Below are 21,717 nucleotides of genomic sequence, written 5' to 3'. Positions count from 1 at the left end.
CCCAAAAAAGAGACCTTTTTTTTCTACTTCTTTAAGAAAGAGTACACAAGAAATTAGAACTCTTAAAAGATTTTGAAAGACAAAGCAAGGTGTGCTGTGATTTTTAAAAAACCTCACATTTCAAATGTATATCCCCTCAATGCCTCAATCATAACAGCAGTTATTTAAACCAAGCTGCTCATTAGCCTAGCCTATAGTTTCTAAAGAAGACAAATCTTTTAAAATGTTGTTTACCTTACAAATGTTTAGCAGTTTTTCACTCTGAAGAAGAATTAATCTAGCATAAATACTGGATAAATGGAATTTGAGTGTGCCTTATCATTAAAAGTCACCACTTCTAATTCTGTCCTCTATTGATGGTTTTCCCCTCAGTTGAGTCAGGCTATGTCTAGACTATGGGGGTTTTCTGGGATACCAGAGGTATCCCCCACGTCCAGGGAATGCATCTGCTCTTCCATTTTCTTTTGCGGAAGACACACACTCATTTGGAGCCACGAGGAAGAAGGGCTCTTCCAAAAGAGGAGGACTTCGCACAGTGTGGAAAGGCCAAATTTCAGAAAAGCCTCTTCCAACAAAACTATTGGAAAAAGGTACGCAACTTGCGGAGCACAATTTGCATACCTTTTTCTGATAAAGCACTGTAGTTTAGACGTAGCCAGGTGACCAACACAACTATACAAATTATGCTATAAACTAAATTATGTAATTTTTACAGCATAGTATCAGTTACAAAATTGGAGAACTTTGATACATTGTTTTCAGACAGGAAGAGATTAATATCGTAGGCAGAGAAATTATTCTAATCTAAAAAGTGACTGTATAAAACTTCCATTGCTGAGTTCTGTGTTTATTGTCTTTCAGTATTTCCATATCACATTCTTCATTTGCTAGGGGAAGATGTGTTGTAAGCCATTCTGCCTCTCTAAGTTGACTTCTTTCCTTCACACAGTTACAAATGTTCTGAAAACTAAGTTAGGATCTTAGTGATAACCTGTGCAAGCTCACAGAGTTTAAATTATGTTTTTCAGTGACACCTCTGCAAACCCCATTGTCTTCAATAGGTTTGCAAAGTTGTTACTTATTGGAACTTATCACAGCAAACAATTCTGTTGACGATGCACAAAATGGAACAAAAACTCACCTCGTGTCCCTTCAGCTACGCTGGTTCAGCAAGGCTAACAAGAGAACAAGGCAGTTAAAAGAATCTTTGCCACTGCAGTGAACATGAGATTCTGACTACATAACAGTAACAGATCTGTTGAATTAGGGTATGTCTACACTTGCCCCCTACTTCGAAGTAGGGAGGCAAATGAAGCATACCGAAGTTGCAAATCAAGCCCGGGATTTAAATATCCCGCACTTGATTTGCATGTTCCCGGCCGGTCGCCATTTTAGAAATTAACTAGGCTGGAGTAACTGCCCGCGTGTACACGCGGCAGTGAAATGGGAGTCTGATTTAAAGCCCTAACTCGAATTGGATGGTATTCCTCCTGCAATGAGGTACCCTTAAAAAGTACAGCATTAACATGGTCAACTTTCTCGGTAGATTCTAAATTTCTTTTATGACCATAGTTAAGAGCAATAGAAAGACCCTTTGGATAACAAGAATGTGTATTGACATAAATACTCAGCCACATGGTATTTAGAACTCCTTTTCATTAACCTTAAAAACATAGATATTTGGAATAAAGAAGGACTTGAATAAATCTTTGTATATTGACAGAACAAGGTTCATTGTGATTACAATAGATGGTTACCAAGATCTCTCTTCTACTTTTCTGTTATGGTCCTTTGTGATGGTACTTCTCGGAGCCCCAAAGTTGAAACACAGAATATTTCTCTATTTCGTGGTGTAAAAAAATTTCAACCCAAGTTAGGAAAGAAAGGAAAGGATAAAATACTCAGCACTTGGGCCTGTCTGACATTGTATATGAGAAAATGTGAGGCAGAGACCTGTTGAAAAGTATTACAAATTATGTAATGATTTGATTTTATTAACAGTTCACAGGCCCGCTGATGGGGGGGGGGGGAGGCAGCAATGGAGAAATTACTCAGGGGCCCAGCAATTCAAAGGGATTTAGGGCTCCAGGTCACTATAACACCTACTGCCTGAGCATGCACTGTTCCACTCAGCTTTAAAGGATGAGGGTGGAGGCAGCACCATGGTCTGGGCAGCACTGAGAGCTGGCTGCCCCAACCCCTCCCCTTTCACCTAAGGCCCTGCCCCTTCTGGGGACATGGAGCTGGCCCTCTCCACCTTGTTCAAGGGGGCGTGGAAGCTTCTGGTTCCCCTCATTACCCGTATGAGCAAAATTCTAATTCATGCAGCACAGAACTCGATGCCCAGGAGAGCAGGGAGCATAACATGCCATTAAACTATCTTTGTGCCCTTCTAAACCTGAGCTACTCTGAGGTCTGGAGAGGCCCCGGTGTAACTTAATCGCAGGGGCTTGCCTAATTTTTGGCAGTCTTGCTGGGCTGTCTAGAATCTGTGCAGTGTAGTGTGTTATAGACTCATACACAGTACTCTCAGCACTTCCTCTTCAGGAAATAAATTTACAGGGGGGACATATGTAGTGCCTTGAGCTGGGGAATCTTCCTGCAGCTCAACAGGAGAATCTGACTTTGCTGCCTTCTATTGATCCTCACTTTGGGTACCTCCAAAATGTCCCTCTTATTCTACTCCTCTCTAAATTACACAGTGTGAATCTTTTACAACTCTCATACTGGAAGTCTCCTCCTTATGCCTCTGATTATGAGTGACCTTCAGTTAACGAAGACTAATAAATACTCAGATTATATAAAAGGTTTATTCTTGCTTTAGGCTGAGAAGATTTTAGATTCAATAGCAAACTAGTGAAGATCTTTCTTTATTTTATTAAATCTACCAAACCGTCACCACTGGCTGTTAAGAAAATGAGGAAAATGATGACTTTCGCCTGTGCAAGACTGGGACACTGAGTGAAAAAAATCCCTTCTGTTACAGCATGTTTGAAATATTTAGCAAAGGAGTCTGACTAGCTGAAATGAAAAATTGCTGAGTATATATGAAAACAGAAAAAAACAGGTGTGACTAAACACACAAAAAATAAAAGACCCAAATGCTTTGTGTAGTCATTTACATTAGCTAGTGATAATTAAAAATCCACCTGTCTCCTGGTAACTAACCTCTAACAACTTTTGTAATGCTTGTAATTATCTTGTAAAACTGATTGACGCTTGAATTGGCAGCGAATTTTACCACCTGTTAGAGAATCACTGCTCTTGGATCAGCAAATAAATCTGTAGTAAAAGAATCTACAAGAAACTATACAAATATTTGTTAATGAAACCTCACAAAATATCCCTGTGAGATGTTTTAGTTAATAAAAACATTCTTATTCCCATTTTGCAGCTGAAGCAGCTGAGATATAAAGGTTGAGGCAAGTGTCAAAACTAGGTATTAAATTCCAGTTTTTACTGGCTTCTAGTCCCATGTTCAGGACAAACAGACATAGACCACACTGCATTTCTAACTGCATTTCTATGAACTGAAAACTTGCCTCTAAGAAGTTGTTTGCTGAACTGGAATGGTTGGATGACAAGAACCATCTGGTCACGCTAGGGATGTTAAATTAGTTTAATCAAGTAATTGACAAGTCAATGGATTTTTCATCAACTAGTCGATTAGTCGATAAGCAAGGGAGCCATAGCTGGGTTAGTGCCCGGCCCAGGGAGCCTAACCCCACTGCAGTGCTGCCTTTTAAATGTATTAATATCCATCCAGCAGGCTCTTAATACATTTTAAAGGCTGAAGCACAGCAGGGAGGACCCAGCACGAGCTGGGACAGCTGATTTCCCTGCCACCCCTGACTCCTGCGGAGACGGTGCTGGGACTGCTCCCCCCATAGAGGCAGCAAGGGGGGAGGCGACTAGTCAAGTGACTAGTCGACTATCTGATAAGCTTTTGCCTATCGGATAGTCCATTAGTGAAATAGTCACTTAGGGTATGTCTACACTACCCCGCTAGTTCGAACTAGCGGGGTAATGTAGGCATACCGGGCTTCATTTGCATAAGCGGGGCCCCGCCATTTCTAAATCCCCACTCGTTCGAACCCCGTGCAGCGCGGCTACACGGGGCACGAACTAGGTAGTTCGAACTAGGCTTCCTAGTTATGAGGAGTAACGGTAGTTCGAACTAGGAAGCCTAGTTCGAACTACCTAGTTCGTGCCCCGTGTAGCCGCGCTGCACGGGGTTCGAACGAGCGGGGATTTAGAAATGGCAGAGCCCCGCTTATGCAAATGAAGCCCGGGAAATTCAAATCCCGGGCTTCATTTGCAAGTGCGGTATGCCTACATTACCCTCCTAGTTCGAACTAGGAGGGTAGTGTAGACATACCCTTACATCCATAGGTCACACTTGCATCAACTGGAGGGGTGCATGGTTGGTCATGAGGAAAAATTGCCTGTCTACTAAGTAGTAATCCAGAGTCTCCATGCCCCATTTAACTGCAAGGTATTTCCTCTTTACATCTGTTTATTCCCATTCCCTCGGGAGAAGTTTTCTCCTAATGTAGAGGATTGGGTGTTCATCCTCTCTGCCCATCTGTGACAGAACAGCACCTAGCACCAATCTGGATGTATTAATCTGTAAAAATAATTCTTTGGAAAAATCCAGGGGTATGAGAATGGAGTTATTGCAGAGGGCTGTCTGTAGGTCTGTGAATGCCCTCTCTGCCACATCAGTACATCTCAACATGTTCCAAGGCCTTTACCAGATATATATGGTGGCAAAATGGAAGATAGGTATCACATTTTGAAACGTACTAATTTTTGTTTAAGGACTCAGTTTTCCTGTCTTGTAGTATAGCGTACAGTCAAAAATCCCTCTACTGAAGGATTTACTGTGGTTCTTGATAACTGACATATATGCAGGTTTTGTTTGTGGTAGAATGAAGTTTTCATAGTTTGTTCAACTTTCTGCTTTAACTGGCCACTTCCTATTTGCCCTAATAAAGACCTGTTTTCAAAAGAGCTCAAAGGCAGATAATAAATGCTCCACGCTCACAAATGGAACGAGGTTTTCAGAGGAGCTCAGCACTGAGCAGTTCCCACTGGTGAAAAAGATTTCAGCCTCCAATAAGAGCACTTTTGAAAATCTGGCCACATATTTTTGAGTCTAAAGAAGAACTGAGCTCATTTGACAATCTAGACTACTTTATGGCTGCTGAGTATTTCTGGAAACCTGGCATATAATGTCTGTCAATAAGTGTAAAGTGACATGATATTTTCCTAACCATTTCTGGAAATTAGAGAAAAGTATTTATCTTTTACTTTTTTATCCTTCTGTTGTAGGGTTTGGTTTTAATTATCCTCTTAGCCATAGTGTCATGTTATTCCCCCAGATTAAAGCTTGTTTTAGGTCTCCTCTTCAGAGAACTCCCATTTGGAATCAGAGAACTTTATTTATTCCATGAAAAAGAGACTAAGAGGAAGAATGCTTGTGCCTAGATTTCTTTGATTTGTTTTTACAAGATTTGGACTTTTTTCCCCTTTCACCTTTCCAAAAGGATGTCTGGGAAATGGACATCTCAAAGGAGGATTTTAAGTGTTTTTAGATCATAATTTTGGTTTGTCCATAAATGTGTGTCTATAGAAGTGCAGTGGTTTTGTTTCCAAGGATAATAAACACTGGGTTAAATACCTCATTAGATATAATGTGTACAACATTTAGCACCTGAGCCAACTCCCACATTCACCTACAGAAAAACACCATTGAATTCAATTGGTGCAAGAGCAAAATCTTCTTTGAAAAGTTTAAACATTATTTTCATTTACCTTTCAAGTTGATACTGATGGTCTTTTGTTCTTCAGTTAAAAAAGGAGACTGAACTTTGGTCTCTTAGATAAAGTCCTTTCTAATGTACATCAATCTCACTCTGCATCATCAGTTCTCTAGTGCTGGGGGCAATCTAACCTGATGCTGCAAATTCAAAATGACTTAGTTAACTGGTTGCTCTTTTATCTATATACAAAAGAGACAGTGATTCTCACACATAGAAACAATAATGGGAAGGTAACACATATTTTGGATTTCTGTTTCTCTACTTCCTCATGTGACTTTTCCTATAATCATAGTATACTATGCCATTTGTTCACTGGCAAAGCAAAGTTGTAAGCAATTTGGAGCAGAAGCTGTCATTTATTGCATGTTTGCACAAGTACCAGGTAAAATGGGCTCCCCAAATGATGGAGTCCTTTAGATGCTACCACAATCTGAATAATTAATGAAGCACATAGGAAAAGCCTCCCTGGAATATGGAACAGTGTACCCAATCATAGATATAATCCAACTTAACCCCATCACTTTCAGAGTGCTGCTGGTGAGAAGGGAAAAACACCTTGTAGAATTAGACAGGACATTCACAACAAAATTTTCCCCCAACCTCATTCTTAGAAATGGCTCAACTAATTTCTCTACCCACACTTCTTTTATAAAAATAGTATGATGCAGACGCCTGACATGAACATTTTCAGCCCATATGGTTAAAGTTTGATAAAGTTATAAGAAACTAACTGAAACCAGGGTTTTATAATGGACATGATAGGCAACTTTAATTAGCAACCAGAATCTCTACCAGCTTCATGTATAACACATAGGGTGCATGTACCCAGCAACCTAAATTCAAAATCAGATACGCAATTTGCGCTACACAAATTGCATATCTTATTTCAAACCTATTTTGAAATATCTTATTTTGAAATTTGGCGCATCTACATAGTGCCAGTTTTTGAAATAACATGCTATTTTGAGCCGGTCCTTAACTCTCATGCAACGAGATTTACCGGGATGGCAAAATAGCATGCCTGTTATTTCAAAAACATTTTGAAATAATGGGCAGTTTGTGTAGCGTGGCGTAGTTATTTTGGGATACCTCCGATATTCCAAAATATCTGTGCAGTGTAGACGTTATCGAAAGCTGTGCTTGGAAGGAAAAAGAGCAGAACACTAAGGATCCTGATATGTTTATCTAACTTATCCTTACAATGTTCAGATACCCCGGTGACAAGTTCTATAGAAAACTCTAAAAATGCACATACATTTTAATAATCTTAATTTTTTTCTTTTCTAAAATCTCAAGCAATATGCACCCTGGTGAGTACTTTACTCAAATAAACACTCTCACTGAAGAAATCAATTAGATCAGGAATGTTGATAACTATTACTTTGAAATCAATAGGACTGTCCATGTGAGTAAGATCTCGCATAAGCAAACAAAACTTGCAGAATCTAGCCCTAATTCTGGAAATCAAGTACTGGAAACTACAGTTGGACACTGTTATGTTATCTGATTAAAATGTGGCCACACAGGTCAGGGCTGCAACCACTGTTAAATAGCTAGACATGTTTACTTATATCTTATAGTGCCAACCATAAAAACAGGCATTTCCTGTCTTTCACTGTAACTGCTGATTCAGAGATCAAAAAGGAACATTAACATTTAGATGAATCTTGGGTGAGAAAAAGTCATTGTCAAGATGTCTCTTTAAAGTCTGTGTGAAAATGCTTCATTAATAAATTACCTTACGTTTATTACCTGATGTTTAATTACCATGTGGTTACGTCAAAAGACAATTGTGTTCTCTTAGGCCAAGAGGCTGTTGGAAATGTATAAAGGCCCTTGGATCTTGATCGTTTTTGTTTCATATCTGCTTGGATGCCCATGGGGAAAGCTGCATTGGCTGGAATCACTCTGAATATGGATTTTGGACTATAACCATGGACTAAATTCTATAGGAACTTTTGCAACTACAGGATCACCATCTCTATTATGTAACTGAACCTCAAGGGGTAAACTCATGCCTGTATGTAAATTGATCTGTTAACCAATAGTCAGCCATGTGCCTGAACATTCACCCTTCTAGACCAATCTCACTCTAACTCATCTGATGAAGTGGGTTTTACCCACGAAAGCTGATGATTTTATATATTTTTGTTGGTCTCTAAAGTGCCACAGGACTACTTGTTTACAAAATAGGGGTAATAATACTTCCTGCCTCGCGAAGATGGCATTGTGATTTTCAACTCATGTAGTATAAATGCTACTCATTATTATAATTCTAATACATTCCTCTAGCTGTCAGATTGGCTTTGTCTTTCATTTTCCCAAAGAGAAAGAAACCCCTACTGTGAGCATTGGTTTTCATAAGTGGTGACTCAAAAATTTGTTAGTTATCTTAGATAACCAGGCATGTGTGGTTAGATAATCACTGTATTCTCTCTAGAAGGTACAAAGGAAAAGTACAAAGGAATGTTGTTAAGCCTCTAGGTCCCAGTTTTAAGTTCCACTGCAATGAAAAAAGTTTCACACTGAGCCTTTTGGATGCCAAAAACTCATACAATGTCTACATTGGAAAAACTTAAAAATCAACAAATAGTCAAGCAGCACCTTAAAGACTAACAAAATATGTAGATGGTATCATGCGCTCACGTGGGCACAGCCCACTTCTGCAAATGAACATGAATGTCTACATTGAATAGGCAATTACATTTCCACCTCTGGGAATGTGCATGATTGTTAGACACCTATCTCCCACCTAAGCTCCAGCATGATACACAAAGCAGGAGAGATAGGTGTTTGGTTGCCTAAACTGTGTGTAAGGCTCAATCCGGCATGTGGTCTCTGGTGCTCAGCATCATATCACCTAACTCCTGAGAACCAGAACTTTACTACGTAACACCACACAGTGAACAAGATAATGTATGGATTAAAGTGGTTTGCAACAACATGAATGTCAGAATCTGATTCTTCGCTTGTTCCAATATCTGTTGTAAGGGAGACATTTTGTTGTATTTACAACTATGGGCCAATCCTGCAAACAGTAATGAAAAGATTCCACAAACATTTACATAACATGATTTCCTTTATGCACACAAGGAGTCATACTAACTTCAATTGGAACTGCTTATGTGCATAAAGAGTTACTCATGCACAGAAGTGCATGCAGCATTTGGGCCTAAACGTGCTCTACCTTTACATGGTTAAATTCAAAATTAGGTGCTATAGATATTTAAATAAAAATAATTAACATACGAAAGTGGATGTTATTCAGCCCTATATGAAATAGTTATTAACATCACTGATCTACTAATTTTCTTTACCATAAGAGACTAAAGATAATACAAGAGTACTTGTGACTCCTAAATTTATTTATAAAGCCTCTTAATACATGTATACTTTTACCTTTCATCATTGTTGTACAAATACAAGTAAATATCTGATACTATATCCTAGTTACTCACATATATTAAAGAAACCCGACTAATTTAAATACTTTAAAAATCTCAGTTCTGTTTTTAATTCTCCTCTTGCAAAAAGGCCAATTATATATCTCTGATAAGAAAAGCACATCAGATAAGCTCTAATGAGTCCATATTAAATCAGGAGATACAAAATGGAACTCTTGGTACTGTTATGGTTATTAGCTTTCTACCCATAAAATTCTGAATGGAGGAAAAATGTTTAATATAGCTAAATGTAAATGTATGCATCTAGGAGCAAAGAAAGTAGGCCATACTTATACCATACTTATACCACTCTATCCTGAGAAGCAATAACTTGAAAGAGATGTTGGGGTCGTGGTGGATAATCAGCTGAACATGAGTTTCCAGTGTGATGCTGTGGCAAAAAGGAGTAATGCGTGGTTTGGGTACAAAGGAGGAGGAATAACAAAGGTATTTTACCTCTGTATTTGGCAATAGCAGGAGTACTGTGTGTCAAGTCATGGCATTTACAACTCAAAAAGGATGTTGATAAATTTGAGACGGTTGGGGGGAAAGAGCCACACGAACGATTTAAGGATTAGAAAACATGCCTTAGAATGACAGACTCAATTATATCAACCTACTTATCTAAAAAAAGAGAAGGCAAAAGGGTGGTTTGATTAGAGTCTATACAGACCTAAATGGGGAACAAATATTTTAATACAAGTTTAACCTCTGAAATCTGGACTTCCTAAATCCAGCAACACCCCTGGTCCAGCATCATCAGTGACCACTCATGGGCAAAAATGGGCAGACTGGATCCAGAAGCATTGCCAGGCCAGGCAAAAGTGGAGCCCCAGCACCTCGAGGCTGGCAGCAGAGCCTCAGTGAGCTGGGGGAGCAAATCACTGGCACCTGAGGGACCAGTGGAGCCCTGGCAGGTCGAAGCACCAGACCACTGGTAGGCAGTGGTGCCCAGGTGGGCCAGGAGAAGGGGCGCCCTGGTGCCCCAATGGGCCAGGGGTTGGCAGCAGACCTTGGAGCAGAGTTTCATCATGCCATGGGAATGGAGGAGCCGGTGGCCAGGTTATTCTCTTTATTATATTCCCATCCTGACACAAAGATATAGGTGTGTAATTCCCTATGCATTAATGATTTCATGAAATGATTAATGCTGATGGAATAACATGTTTATACCCTATTCTACCATTTAATCTATTTCCCTGTGACTTTTTTTTTTATGTGGGGGAGGAGAGCTGTGCTGTAGTATGTTATGAGGTAGATAAAATCTCTAGTTACCCATTTGGAACAACGTTACAGAACTTTTGCATCACTGAAGCCGCTTGTAGCTTCCATATCATAGGTGAGAATGTGACCTATAAATTACATCAGCCAGTGTCAAGAGGTGACAGTAAGTAATGATCCCATACCTGAAGCCAGCAGACCTGTGTAGTCAAAAGTTAAAAAATGAAAAACAGCCACCAGCACCACTTCTGTTGACACCCATAAACAAAGTACTTAGTAAACCAAAATGATCAACCAAGGCCCAGTCCTGCTAGGTCCATGCACCTCCAGTAACATGCTGAGTGCCTTCTGTGACATTATGGGGTTGTGTCATTCACTGCCCTCCAATGCTGAGAGCCTTCAATGCTATGCTGTTCTGGCTAACACCAACAGTCAGCCTACAACCATACAAGTCACATCCTGTCTTTCACTCCCCAGTTATTTGTCAGAACACCTTCCCATTCCCAAATTTCCCCCAAACTATCTTCTATTGTGACAATGTGCTGAAGTTTCCAGAATTGTGAATTACTGTGTTATCTCTCTCAGCCTCAGCAAATGAGAGTTTTGCTACTGCTAAGAAGTGTGACAGCTCCTTGATTTCCAGCAAACTCTTCAGGGCTCTGACAGTCCAAACTTTATCTTGCAGGTTACAAACAGTGAGCAACAACTTCTGAGTTCCCAACCCCTTTACTGAAACACTTAAAGACAATTATTAAGTTTATCATTACTTTAAAGAGACAATACCTTGCAGTCTTGTGGATTGACTGGTTTTATACACCCTTCTCTTCAATCAGGGCACTGAATTGGTTTATAGTTAAAAGTAAAATGTATTTAACAGAAGGCTATTTCAAGAGTTACAAACACATAAAAGTAACAATGAGCTTCTAAGACTATAAAACTTTATTTAAAAAAGTTACAGACTTTGCCTAAGCAGGGTTATTAGCTAAACTCTGGTCCCAGAGACTTCAGTCTATTTGGTTGAAGGATCCAATATTCTGTGATTTCAAGAACATCAGCCCCTTTAATAGTGTAAGTGATAATTAGGTGTCTTACTCCATTCTTTTTATAGTCCCGTATTGTCTGAAAAGTAAACTCAGACAAACCCTTCTGCTTGATTTGTAGATAACATGCTGTAGATAACATGCTGTTCATTGCCCCTTGTGACAGAGTGCTTGCCCTTCACTGGCCCTTTAAGGGCAAAAACCCAGCCCTGAGGGCTGAGAGAGAAGCCCCAGCTGAGACAGCTGTCGCTAATGAGGGCACAGCTGGGGGCTGTATAAAGAAGGGCTCCTGGAGCCAGAGGAGAACTTATTGCTATTCTGGATAGAGAGCAGGAGGGACCTGGCTGCTAGGGGAGAAGAGCAAGAGCTGGGGAAGGAAGGCAGGGCTGGGGAAGTTCTGGCCAAGCAAGCTCCCTGGCTGCAGGGCATGAAGCAAGGCCTGAGGCAACTAGGGCTCTGAAAGGCAGCCATGGTAGGCAAAGGCAGCAGGTCCACACTCCTTTTGCCTGTGATGAGTGGCCATTAAAGATTGCAGTTTTCCCCTATGACAGGGGCTAGATGAGACTGGCAGTGGGTCACAGACAAGGTGGGTACAGGGGAACTGGGTGTTCCTTCAGAGGGGAGGACCCTGGAGTGCAAAGCTGGATAAACACCCACGCCCCTGGCAGGGGGCTCAGACACTGGAGTGGGCACTGCTGGAGGGCAGTGTCCTGAAGAGGACACTGTGGTTCAAGAATGACATGGGTCTGGTCTAGAGAGGGAAGCGAGAACACAGGGAGACACCAGCTAGAGGGAGGCGTCCCGTGAGTCGGCGAGCTAATTTCCAGGGCTACTGGTTGGAGGCACCATGGTGGTGAGTCTGCCCCATGACCTGTTTCTTCAAAAGTTTGGTCACAGACTTTAAAGAGTAATATCAGTGAGTATCCATAATTCCTCATACAGTGCTAATGCATACTCTTCACAATAATACTAATTATCAGTAGGTCACAGGCTTTTTGTAAGATCTTACTCAATACATTTTTATAATACATTAATATTGTCTACAATAAGTTGTTTCAGTTGCTTATGATTTGAGGTTCAGACTCTTGTCTTTACATTTAAGAGGCTATCTCCCCCTCTCATTAGATTGATGTTTTTGTTTAGCTTCTATGTAAATGTATGTTTGTTATTTTTGCCTGTCAGGCAGGCTGGTCAGACAAGCCAGTACATATTTCTTTGTCTAAGGCAGGTTGGTTTTATGTGTTTCTTGCCAGACACATTTTAAAAACATAATTCTAGCACATTTATAACTCTTTCTACACACTCCATACATACATCAAACAATTACATTAATGATTAGTTGCACTAGTAGTTTTCCAGTTACATACCAAAAGGTAGCATATAATATATATCATGCCTACAGTGCAATAGGTGTAGCATTACAGGCCTAGGCAAGAGATGCTGACACAAAGGAGTCAGCCACCAAAGGGGGCCCCTGTATGAAACCTTCAGCTCCCACCAACCTGAGAATTAAGTGTGTTCCACATCTCTTTGAAGTTCTAACGACCTTGTAGTATACATCTCTGAATTTTAACAAAATAATGAGCCTTACATCATGTCCTGAAGTTCAAGTCATGGCTTATTACTCTGGTGAGTGAATTCTGAACACAAAGTGCCTCAAATGGAGAAAGTCATGTTGATGGTCTCTCACCCATATCAAGTGTGATGGGGACCAATGATTGAAGATATCATGGGCCTGTCATCTTACTTGACAAAGCCACATCACACTGGCATCTCATAGTCATCCTGTGATCAAATAATACTTCCACGTCTTCCTCCTCTGTTGCTTCTAACAGATATATCTGCAGCTTATAGCAAAAATTCTTATTGTTAATTTCTAAAAGTGTGATCTTGCACTTTGTTCTATTAAATTTCATCCCATTTCTATTACTTCAGAGCTGTGTCTAGACTGGCCAGTTTTTCCGGAAAATCAGCCGCATTTCCGGAAAAATTTGTCAGCTGTCTACACTGGCCGCTTGAATTTCCGCAAAAGCACTGACTTCCTACTGTAAGAAATCAGTGCTTTTTGCAGAAATACTATGCTGCTCCCATTCGGGCAAAAGTCCCTTTTGCGCAAAAGTTTTGCGCAAAAGGGCCAGTGTAGACAGCTGAGATTTGTTTTGTGCAAAAAAGCCCCAATCGCGAAAATGGCGATCTGGGCTTTTTTGCGCAAAAGTGCATCTATATCAGCCACGGATGCTTTTCCACAAAAAGTGCTTTTGCGGAAAAGTGTCTGTGCCAATCTAGACGCTCTGCTCCGAAAATGCTTTTAACGAAAAACTTTTCCGTTAAAAGCATTTCCGGAAAATCATGCCAGTCTAGACGTAGCCCAGTTGTCCAGGTCATCCAGATCTTTCAGTATAATATTCCGGTCTCTCTCCACACTGGTAATACCTCCCAACTTTGTGTGCAATTTTATGAGCACATTCCCCATCTTTTGTCATTACTAAAAATGGAACTCCTTCCAACCATGACAGTTTGTATTTCAGCATGAGCCGTTGCAGTCTCACCTTTAACCAGTTCCTTAGCCACCATTCCATCTTCTCCAAATTAACTAATAAATCCCCATGTGGAAATGTATAAATACCTGACTAGAGCTATCTGGATTTCAATCTACTGCATTTCCTTGATCTTAAAAAAAAAATAAGTTATCTTTTCAAAGAAAGAGATCAGACTGGCCTTCAGCTCAGCTTTGTTTCTGGGCTACTGCTTCAGCTCCTCTCCTTAGCTTGAGGCTGCTACACTCTCTCTGGCTTTGCCTTACTTTCTCTGGGCTGCATAGGTGCTGGAATTGGTGGTACAGGAGGTGCTGCAGCACCCCCTGGCATGAAGTGGTTTCCATTATATACGAGATTTGTAGTTAGGTTCAATGGTTCTTAGCACCCCCATTATACAAATTGTTCCAGTACCTTTGCCTAGTAGTCCTAGTTCCCACTGAGATTGGGCCCTGGGATCATGACTCCTTCACTGGCTTCTCTGCCCTGTCTATCTAAATGACTTGGTGTGCTGACATCTCCCCATTTGCCCTGGAACCTGTTAGTCTCTGGATCCTGGCCTCTCTTAGCCCTTCCCCTGTTTACTGATATTGGAAGAGAGCTAACCAACAACGCAACCCTCTAAATTTCAGCAGAGGCTAAGAGTACTATTACAAAAACTTCCACTGACTTCAACAGGCCAGGGTTTTAGCCACCAAATTCAGCATAATAATTTAAGATGCTGAGTTGTCACCTATAAAAAACATTTCAATCTTGTCTTATATAATGTGACATTAGTATTCACAATAATGCCTACATTTGTGCAGGAAACACAGTAAATGATGAAGAAATGTACACTAGTTACCTAAATCAAGAATGGATTGATTTCAAGGGTGACCATTATACAATGGGCACAATTCTAACCATAAATATTTATGATCAAGCAACACCTGTATTGTATATTATATTGTGCATGGAAATGTTGGATGAACAATATGCTCTATTTTTATGGTAAATGCTGCAACTACATTGGCAAGTGTTTTTATGATGACCACTGTAAATTTCTATCTTTAGAGACATTGTTCCTAAACTCTTATAAATGTCCTTTTACACAGCCTCCTACGACAAATATCATATGTACACAAAACCACAAGGATTTATAGCTTAGTAGCACAAATTTTAAATTCATAACCACAATTTTGTCGGGGTTTTTTATTTAAAACTGATAGTTTTTTCCTACAGTAAAACTGTCTCAAATTTTTTGTAAAAGGCTATTTGCACATAGATTTCTCCCACTTCATTGTTCCACAGGCAAAATGAAATAGTTATTTATACAAGCAGGTAGATGTCCATGGTCAATACTGTTCCTTATGTCAACTGCAAAAATGTGTTTTGAAAGACAATGCAAGAGGAAGACTAGTTTTCCTTTTGCTAATCTACCAATGTCAAGTAAGTTCATGCTGGTGGTCTCAGCCAGAAGGACCACAAACCCTGCCTTGAACTTAAGAACCTGGTACTTTTAACACCATAAACTCAATCTGGCTCCAGAAATAGATCCAACCTCTTTTCTTCTTCACTTTCTAGTACAAGCTAGTCCACTTCTGTAACAGTCTGTACTTACAATTTAATTCTGCATTGTGACTTAAAGACTAAAATATTTGAAAACCACTAAGCTTTTTCAATACCTTTAAAACAGAAAAAACATAAATACGCAACAGATATTTTATAATGTATTTCATTTATTTGGGCCACCCATAAAGCTGTGAATCATGTAAGTGACAACCAAGTAAATAATACCAGAATTCTGCAGAAACCCTGTATAATATATTTTAGAAGGATTGGTGGGGGGTACCTTTCACAAAAACCCTATTTAATAAGTAATTTCCTATGTCAGGAAAATAAAATAGGAATTACTGCACACGTAAGTGGTAATCACTGCCACTTGATCAGCTACCACAGTGATCTGGGAACTTTATGTGGCTTATTATACTATTCTCATGAAAAGATAACTTGAAAACTGATGTTACAGGAAAAATAGAAATATCTTAAGTTAATCTATTGAGAATGATATCATATAAATATTCAGTTTGTCAGTATTGCACAGCAAATGAATAAACCTAGCTATTCAGCAGCTAAAGAAATTTTCACAAGTTAAGCAGTACTTATCCAAACACACATTATAATTTGATCAGAGTTTGTGTAGTAACACTTATTTTCCCCTGTCTCTGGGAATCCAGGAAAGGCATTAGGCTAACAGTTACCATACTTATAAGGTACCTACCTTGTAAAACTTACAGTGATAGAGTTTTATTGTGGCTTCTTCTGTATCTATTGTTATTTAGCCTGAAAAGTCATTTCTTAAAATTACTATCATTTTAGCAGAATACCTCCTGTACAGTTCTACACAGTAAGAGAAAAGTGATGATCTTAAACAATGAGGTATATTGCTCTACGAACACCTTCCTTGTTTACTGAAAATTTGCTGCATAGAATACGGAACACATGAAGTGTGTCTAATTTACTGCCAGAAACATTTTCAGAAAAACCACAAGAAAATAAAGTAACTGTATTTTTAATAAGATAAACGGTCACACAAAGTTATTAACTGTCCATGTTGGCCTGCCAACCAAGTAGTCAAAGATAATTTGTATTTTTTTGTCCTCCCTATCAGAAGTGGGGAGGAAAGTGAATTACAAAAGTTAATTAAAAAGTAATTTTAAGTGAAGTCCCAACAATTCAGTAAAACTATTTGCAGCACACACTTTAACTACAGTTACAGGACTATATTCTCAGAATGCAAGTTGTTCACAAAATGATACCTTTCTTTTAAAGTCTAATGACCAAAAAATTCCTTTTGACTTAACAATAGCAATAACATCATTCCATTATCAAATCTGTTGTTCATACCAAGCCTACCTACGGAAAGCTTATTTTTATTCACAGCAGTCTAAAATCCAAGTATTGTCAAATATTAATCCAGTTAAATATTTTAATTACTTTTCTTTTACAATGCTTTCTTTCCCAGATAGAAACACTCTACTGTGTCTGACACAAACGGAATGCCAGTAGTACCTCCCTATTATGCTGACAGAAGACTATAATTCATTTAAATGAATCAATTATGCAATTGGATTCCCACAGCTGGCCCACTTGCTTGGCTCAGATCTGAATACAGTGTCAGTGATCCTTTCTACTAATATTTTCCTAGTTGCTGTCAAGGGAATAAATCTAGCAACTTATAATGAAGTTTTAAGGCTAATTAATAGAGCAAGAAAATGCTAACTAAGTGACAAAAGCTGGTTAGCAGTGACCACGAGATTAATGCTACTAGCCAACTATTTTCCTTAGCATTTTTCAGTGATAATATATTTTTTAATTCTCAGGACATTTCTTATTTGTTTGTATGGATTTGGTGACAAGTTAAAAGCAAACCTGTAAGAAAAATACAGCTACAGCAAGACCCCTACATCTGAGGCAAGTAATCAACAAGAAAAGATGCAGATTTATCACTTTGAGAATAAGAGGGAGGAAGAGGGGATAGAGGGGATAATATTTGACTTTCCACGAACAGCCTTTGGATCCTTGTTTCTGGCCTACCTGGACATTACCAAAACATTTTTATCATAGCAGACAAAGATAGGACCTGAATTACAAACAGTTAAAACTGAAGGTCACTACAGTGCAAAATTCAAACATGCACCTTTCATTATGCTACACAGACACAATAAAACAAAGCCTTCACAACCACCTGTAATAATATGCCTGTTCAGCCAGCAATTCCAAAGTACTGAGCAATACAAGGTAGACATTTTCTGCAGCTGGTTTTACATGTACATTTTGCCAATTTGTTGTCTCATTTCTTCTTACCTTCACGTTAGTCCGGAGTGCACAGTAACATGCAAAAAACATTGCAGTAAACAAGGAGCATATGGACCAGTATTCAGCTTCTCTGCTCTGCACAAACAGTACACACACGATCCTGAGCATGTGCTACTAAGAAGCATCCGTTCTCTCTGCCAGTTTCAAAATGCATTGATCTCTGTTTTTCTGACTACAAAAAGACATGTCTTGAAGGCACTGAGTGAAAGCTATATATCTCTTCATTGGCTATAGATAGCATTATGCCCAGTAATTTCAATTAGCAGACAATTCTGCATCTGAAACTTAAGACCTCAGTTGCTTTTCCTCCCAGCATTTTAAATTCGGGGAGAATATGAAAGGGGAGGGGGCAAAGACTCACCCAGAGGGGAAAGGTAAGGAATTAAAATTTAACTAGTTAGTAATATTTCCGTATAGCTTTGATTTTTTTTCTTTTAAATATTTTATCAATGGAATACATTTTACATATGGGAAATAAAGGAGTCTTTTTCTGTTCTGAGATTTACTGTAGATTCTGCAATGTTTCTGTCTGGTCTTGTTAAAGATGCAGCATCCCTTTTAACAAAGACAACGTCATCAACCATTACAGAGTCAACATGTTCTACTTACAAATACAGTCTCTGATTAGGGGCAATGGCTGGCTGGCTGGCTTATTAATGTTTCCTCAAATGCAAGTTCAGTCCACTGTGCTACAGTAATCTATATTTAAATGGTTAAAAAGTCTCACCTACTCCTTCACCCTAATTTAATAAAAATGGAATGAGCTAGTTACAAAAATCATGAATCTCCTTGTGCTCCTAGCTAAGAGCACAAACCATCAGCTTTAAAAGCTATGTTTTCCTGTCTGACTGGGATTCTAAACAGAGGAAAAAATAAAATGAAAGCAGAGAATCCAAGGGAAGATTGTATTTCACATTTTGCAACTACTAACTCTCAGTGCATAATATTCAGCTCTCTTCCAGAAAAATGAAACCCAGAACCTAGCCAGAAGGCTAAACCTTAATTCACAAGCACAGAAATAAGATTAAATCACTCCTGTCAACCACAGGATGCTACCAATTAACTCATTGTTTACTGGGCTGAGGGACATGAAGTCCAAAGAAAGGATCCAACTCTTCATTTTCAGCGCTGGAAACCACTAACACACACTGGATTAAGAAGCTGTCTTCAGAAATAAAACCAGAAAAGACTTCTCTCCTGCCACCCCCACACCCTACTGCAGCAGATAACTGTGGGAGGAAAAGAGTGGTAAAGGCTTTACTACCACCTTCCCTATCAGCAAAGAGCCATTTGTGTAGGATAAGCATAACTTAATGGAAAAATCTTCAGTGACTTTTAGGATTTTTAAAAATAACGCTTTACATAAACCCTCCAGAAATCTACAGAGATGCTGAAACCCTGCCAAAGTCAGGGAGTATTTTTTTGTGGGCAATGAGGTGAAGAGGCTTAAACAGAAAGATATGCATTTAAAGAAGAACAATTAGAGAAAGGGGAAAGACAGCAGGTTTTTCAGCATTTCCATAATGACAGGCACTGGGAAACTGTCGTCAATTCTGAGTGAACAGCTATTTTTAGTCTGTCATTGTTTGTGTCTTTTTATTAGGAATGAAAAAGGTAATGTTTAAATCTAGATATTGCTCTAATGTATTTGATTCCCATTTCCATATGTCATATAAATCTAAGTAATTACTAATCACAACTACAAGCATTAGCAATGAATTCCAGAAAAAAACTCTTATTCTACAACTTTTACTAGGAATTAAATAGTAATATCGATATTACATCCCAAAGATATAGTAGTTCGCAGACTTCTGCTGCAGCAATTCTCACCACACAGTAACATGTTGCTCAACAAAAATATATGGAAGATTTAATTATGCTTTTCTCCTTCACTTTTTCCAGTGAATAAAGAGGAAAAATCATGGTTTATTTCTCAGTACAGTATATTAACAATTACAATTAAGCATCTAATTCATTGAAAAAATTCACAGATCTTGGGAAATTGTGATCCACCAGAGTCGTCAGATTCAAAAAAGCAAAGACAAACAGATTCATAGACCTGAAGCTGCTCCTAGGCAAGGATCAGGCAAGAATTGTAAATTAATATGAAAATCAAGTTTAGGCCAGGACAGATGCTTTATTTTTGCCAAATGATTTATTGAAGACTTTGGTTAGGAAAACCTCTGAAGCATCCTTATACCACGTGGTCTTTAAAAGTTAGCATTTCAAAATTAAAACAAACTGAAAAATAGCAATCTTGCACAACAGAACAATGTTGACATAAAAATGCATCTTGCATTACTCTTAAATGATCATTTGCATAAGAGATATTTAGGGCAATGGCAAATAATACAAAGTCAGGTCTCCAAGTCTTTACAAAAGGAAAACTTCCATTACCTTCAGATGTTTTGGGATGGGAAATCACCCAGGAAATGGCAAGACCCTGATCTTTATACACAGAGTAAACTCTTGCACCTGTGGTAGCCAGCTGTTACATGAAGACTGACACACTTGAGTGGTAGCTAGAGAACCAAAACCTCCAATCAAACCAACATGAAGGTTAGTTTGGCGGGGTCCAGGTCATATAAGCTACACAGACTGACCTTTTTAGCATTTATGCACCATGACCTGTACATTTGTTATAATCTAATTTTAAAGGCATTGCTCTCTCAAAGAAATGAACCATATTTTTAATGCCTACCCTTTGTCTGGAGCAACTAACAGGTTATAATGACTGCCCTTGGCACAAAGCTGATAACCGTAAGCCCACAAAGAGGGGAAATCTCTACAAGCACAAAACACAGAAAGGAGCCCCACTGGAAGCTAGGGGTCCAAAAATCCACAGAAATATCAGAATCTGATTAACAGACTCCTTTTAAACAGAGCTACAACCTGCAGGTCCCTGCATATTCTGCAGCTATGGTAGAATTGTCTTCATCTGTGGAATATTGCCATAACTTTATGGCCATGCACCTCTCAGAAGGGGAAAAGGGAGGCACTCACTCTACTTGACACTGTACTTGCTCTGTGTAGGCTCAGGCAGAAGGAGAAAAATGCCCTATCAGGGTACGTCTAGAGGCATACCTGGGTGGTCGACAAATACCTTTGATGTCGGCAGGGGAGCGTCCAGACTATCGCGCTGAGCCGACAAACAGCTGATCAGCTGTTTGTCGGCTCAGCGTGGCAGCCATGTAAATTTAAATGAAGCAGCGATTATTTAAATCGTCGCTTCATTTGACTATGTCTGGTACCCTAATCTACATGCCGCTGTCGCCAGAGGCATGTAGTCTAGACGTACCCTCAGTGAATACTGGGTCTTGTGAGGCTTTGCCTGTGGCGGGCCCAGACTCAGCACAGTCAGAGGTTGCTCCACATCCTGCAGAGCAGCCCTTATCCATAGTGTCTGGGGTTGGCTGCAAACAGAGGCTGCTATGGCAGCAGCCAGCATCCAGGGATGGCTGCTGGACCCAGCATGAGCCAGGACCGAGCAAGCCCATCTCAGTCCCAGCTCAGGCCCGGTCCAAGGACTACCCCCACTGCGTCTCTGTCATTTAAATGTAGTCCGAGCTCAGTGGGCAGGCAGCCCCCCGGGTGGCTCTTACTATATTTAAACTGCAGAGCTGCTGCGTGGGGGGAGGGGTGGAGGGAGGGGATAACTCCCAGAGGCTTCCTCCCTTATCGACTAATCATGTAGTCAATAGAATTTCTATTGACTACACAATTAGCTATTTACTTACTTTCTAACATTCCCTACTCTGGAATGGAGTGAATTTCACCCCAGATCTGGGAACACCAT

The 21,717-nt window shown here is 39.6% G+C and overlaps 1 protein-coding gene across 16 annotated transcripts in view; it reads right to left on the bottom strand.

Moving 5' to 3' along the window:
* The window catches only part of DLG2 (discs large MAGUK scaffold protein 2), a 1,555,116-nt gene that overhangs the window by 1,106,940 nt on the left and 426,459 nt on the right, over positions 1 to 21,717 (bottom strand). The window lies entirely within an intron of this gene.

This window comes from Pelodiscus sinensis, chromosome 1, assembly GCF_049634645.1.
Source record: "Pelodiscus sinensis isolate JC-2024 chromosome 1, ASM4963464v1, whole genome shotgun sequence".
In the NCBI taxonomy this organism is placed as follows: domain Eukaryota; kingdom Metazoa; phylum Chordata; order Testudines; family Trionychidae; genus Pelodiscus; species Pelodiscus sinensis.
The sequence above is the reverse complement of the archived record's forward strand: the minus strand, read 5'-3'. Positions and strand labels throughout refer to the sequence as shown.